Genomic DNA, 5075 nt, shown 5'->3' with positions numbered 1-5075 from the left:
TGGTCACAGCTTAATTAATAATTTACTTAGACCAGTTATATTTTAATGCAGGCTGATAATAAAAATCTGGTAAAAAACACTGCTGAGTGATCAGAAAAGGCCCCAGGATTAATAAAGCCTGGTCAGGAGCATGCTAGATGCACAGAATAAATCTCCATGGTGCATCTGCTTTTGTGAAGTAAAGGTTAAATTGAGCAAGGATAACTGGGAAATTCCGGCTTAATCTGCTACCAAAATTTTGTGAAATAGACTCCAGCTTTATGCCTGTCTCGTAGCAGCAATAAAACAATAAAAAATTACAAGTAACACATACAAACCTGGTGGTAACGCAAAGGTTTGAGGGAAGTGGATAGAAATGAACATGTAAGTGTAAGTTGGGCAGCTGATCCAGCTCTATGATAGAAATCCACTTGCACAAAAAGTGAGGTATATAAAAGTTATCTTCTAATCTATCTTCTGTGACACATACTACTTCAGAAAAAAATGAGTGTAGATGAAGGGGGTGTCTATGAGGGGAAGTATAACTTCTTCACAGATCTAGATCTGAATTTACAGTAAAAGTCCTTTAGGGGCAATAACCGTGTTCTAAGCCTTTTAAAATGATATCTGGTATTAGGCGAGCGTCCAGGGGCTCCAGCCAATTTGCAGTGCTGAGGGTCACCAAATGATTACTGTAAGACAATGACTTAACTTTTAAAATATTTGTGGGGCTGCATCAACCTGGCCTGGCAGCCCCGGCTCTAGGGCACAGGTCTGGCCCACAGCCAGCAGCCATGCCCGTCGCGTTCCAAGGGGTGACAAGCCAAAAAAGGTTGGGAACCAGTGTCCTAGAATGACATGTACCTCTTCTAAAGGCATGTTTTAATCTGCTTACCATAGCTCCAAACATACACTCAATGTTCTGTAATTTTAAAAGCACATTATACTGTGTTTCCAAGATCAAAGAATACAAGTTATGCTCCACAGTTCTAAGGTTATATCTGCAACTTCTTAATTTCATTTGACTTCTTTTTCTCCCTACAAAGAGCTACACAACCCAGTGCAAAACAACCCCCCCTAAATAAAAGGGAAACTAAATATTAATATTTAATAACACAATTAAATAACCCAAACCAAACCAAGGCAAATCTAATCCATGGTCTAGTAACAAAACAATATTACTGCCTGACACTGTAATTTCCCCCGGACACGTACTGTAGATAACACAAGTTCATGCATTGTACATGCAGTTTGGCCATTAGTATTACCTAGCGTCTGCTGACAGTGCTAAAGCTTTCCCTGTAATTTTAAGACTTTGAACAAAGTCTCTTGCTAACAAAGTCTGTTAGCAAGACTTTGAACAAAGTCTTAAAATTAGTTCTGACTTTGAACAAAGTCAGAACTAAAAGTTTGATCCCAGCAGAGTGCATAGGAGAGGTTGAGAGAGGGTAAAGACAGAAAGGTAGAGAGGCAGAGAAAAGAAACAAAGGGGAAGCAGCTAATGGTTTGGAGGATCTAGGAATAAAAAATGTATAGGGTAAAATAAGTTTCCTTTAGTCCACCCGTCAGCATCGCTGCAGTGGAAATTAGCCTTGGTTCGAGTCTATTCTCAACCTCCACAATGTCAATACTTTCTACTGTTTTTTTTGTCTGTATGACAATTCACAAATGAAGTACTGTTTTACAGTGTCTATGCAGTCTATAAAAAGAGTGCAACGTACCACTCTGTTATAAGAGCACCATGTGAATACAGAGTCTTCATTTGTCTTAATATATCCAATTATGTATCACAAATTTATTATGAAACGTTTCCTGGTCTTTCTTCAGCTCTCCCCTTCCTCTTCGTCTCTGTCCTTAGCTTTTTAAACTAGTTATGTAGTGAGCTCATCACTCCTTTTCACTATTACAAAACTAAGCATTTATTAATGTTTTGGGTAAAAGTGTTCTTAAAATTAATGTTGTTGTATTTTATGAGCTGAAGTTATACTTGTACCACAATGGATGGGCGTATAGATGAACAAAGACACTGAAAGGTTTATTGATTATTGTCAAGTCAGAAGGAACAGACTACTCCGCTATTAGACAAATACATCACTCTGAAACGCTGCAGTCGCAATCTATAACTGCCACAACTCAATTGTCCCTAAATGTCACGCTGTGGCTACATTGTGAAATGGCAGTTACATGAAGTGGGAGCAATAAAGCAGAGCAAAGACCTAGAGAGAATAAAAGGGCAGAAAGACCAAAGAGGGAGAAACTGTCTGAAAGGCAAACACTAAGATGAAATTGGCCAGTGAAAAGAAAGTAGAGAGAGGCGAGGTTTTGCGGAGACGGACCTTTTGAAAAGAGGGAGGTGTATGAGAACGATGATGACCTAAAGATCAGGATGGAAAAATAGTAAGGTGACTTACTAACTCATTCTCCGTGGCCCTCTCACTGTCTCTCTTTGATAGTCCAGCCACTTCTCTCTCTCCCTCTGACGATACATTCAGGAATATGTACATACTGTAGTCGCTTTGCGTTTATTTCCTTTAACAGCAAGAGCATCAGAAAAGTTCAATTTAGATGTAGTTTCTAATTTTAAAGGTGCCCTGCCAAACAAAACCATTTTTACTTGCATTTTTTGAAATCTTTTAGGTCCATATGTGTTTGTGTGAACTGCTACCTCCTCTGTCCGCTCTAGCCACTGAAAAGAAATAAGCAGAGAAATCTGGCCAATTACAGAAGCTGGTCAGTCTGAGGTTATGTTGCCTGAGCTTAATACTATTCATAAGGTCGCCCACTACTACTGGCTTATCTGATTTCCAGTCGATGTAAATCCCTTCAAATTTTAGGAGTTGTCCTTAAATATGACCATAATGCACTTCACTGCAATGCAAATAACAGCATAAGGCAGTCTGGTTTCCATTATAAATTTGTCTCTACAGGCTAATGTTCTCATGTCAGGCAACTTGTTTTCAATACATTAATTCCTCAACCTGTCAATGTTTGAGGCTAAACTGCTTTACAGAGAAAGTGTGGTGAAAGAACATGGAAGGTAATCAGTGACAGAGGCAACATTAGGGATATCCTAGGGTGGTCTTTTTTGGGGCCTTTGCGGCCTTTATTTATGACAGGACAGCTAAAGACATGAAAAGAGAGAGGGGGGAATGACATGCAGCAAAGGGCCGCAGGTGGAAGTCGAACCCTGGCCCGCTGCGTCAAGGAGTACGCCTCTATATATGGGCGCCTGCTCTACCAACTGTGCTATCTGGGCACCCATGGCATTCCATTCAATCTCATTTAACTTATTGTTGAAATGTTAAAGTGCTCATATTATGCTCATTTTCAGGTTCACAATTGTATTTAGAGGTTGTACCAGAATAGGTTTAGGTGGTTTAATTTTCAGAAAACAGAGTACAGCTACAGAGTGAGGCATCTCCCTTCTGTACCATCTTTGTTGGGAGTCGCACATGCTCTGTAAGTACTGCTAGCTTGTCAGTTGCAGAGCATGAGGGTGTGCCATGCTAGGAGCTAGCGTGTGTTACAAAATGACTCACGTTCGTCACAGAAGTGAAGGCTGGACTACAATAGAGCTGTTTGTGAACAGTGTGTTTCTCTGGAAGATGGTAAGTCCATTTGGGCTGGACTTTGGGCTTTTTCACTTTGTAAACCAATATGTGCACAAAAACGATATAACACAAAAAAGGGAAAAAGCCAAAAAGCATAATATAAGCACTTTAAGTCCTCACCCGGTATTCTCTGTGTACACAGTGTCTGTGCTACTGGATGTACAACACTGGATGAAAACGGTCATCAACTGCAACAAATGTAAAAAAAAGAAAAAATACATGTATAGTTAAATTCTAGTTCATGTCCAATTTGAATAGAATTCCCTGCATGTCCTGTGAGGACACTTAAATGGCCATGCTTTGTCTCCAGAAATGCAACTTTGCAACAGTATAGAGAAAGATCAATATTAATGTAGAGATCAGCTAATTAGCAGACTGGCTAAGTCAAGACTTACTGTTTTCCTCTCCTCTTCAGAGCTTGGCCTTGAAGGTCCATCATCAGCTGCCATCTTGAAAGGGGAAAACGCAACATAGCCTACAGTAACATGATTAAATTCAACTTTTCAATTCAATTTTATTCATAGTATCAATTCATAACAAGCGTTATCTTAAGACACTTTACAGATAGAGTAGGTCTAGACCACACTCCAGAACTTACAAGGACCCAACAGTTCTAGTAGTTTCCTACAGAGCAAGCAAAAGTTAGAGCAACTTCACAAGTTTGTGTAAAACACAATAGCAATACAACGATTTCACACAAAAAACACACTGCACAAAGAAAAGCTATACAAGTTATATAATAATAAAAACTAAAAATGTTTTGTTCACTTCTCCTACTTGCTGTCACTCATATGGACAGAATGTTAGAGTATTTATGTGGAGGATTCTGCACCTCTGTTTGCTTAGCTGATAATTGTGTGATGTCAGTTAAGGAAGGCCAAAGTTGCCCAGAGTGCAACAGGGGATGGGATGTTCAGTTTGCTTCATTTTAAATTTTCTCACTGCACAACAGCTGATATCAGTCAATAGACCTTTAATGGCAAGGGCAGACAGAGAGCACCAAAGGGCAGTTACTGTACATAGGTGTGTGTGCATGTATGTGTTATTTACTGTGTCATCGACTAATTCTGGAGTCAACGCAACATATTGTCTTTGTCAAAGTTTAAGAACATTTTGATTAAGTTTACTTCACTCACAACACATTTCAAGGGCACGCACACCAGGGGAAATGTTCTTTTTTTGTTTTTTTATTTTAATTTTTTTATAACTATCAGTTTGATTAATTTCCTAATCTGAGATTTGTTTTCTTGTTTTGTGACCTTCCTTGTGATTTCCCCAAATCATCTGAATGCTTTGTGTGTTTTATGTCTTTTTATCTGTTTTTCCAACGGCTCTACCTTTACATGACTGTGACTATCAAGATTAAAATTTAGCTCAGTGAGTCAGAGGGGAGATATTTCACCTGTATGCTAGTGAACGTCATTATACTTTACAGCACTCAAGATAGTTATTTTCCACAAATCACATATCTTCCTTTGTAAGAAG

Source organism: Etheostoma cragini, chromosome 19 (genome assembly GCF_013103735.1).
Source record: "Etheostoma cragini isolate CJK2018 chromosome 19, CSU_Ecrag_1.0, whole genome shotgun sequence".
NCBI lineage: Eukaryota > Metazoa > Chordata > Actinopteri > Perciformes > Percidae > Etheostoma > Etheostoma cragini.
The sequence above is the reverse complement of the archived record's forward strand: the minus strand, read 5'-3'. Positions refer to the sequence as shown.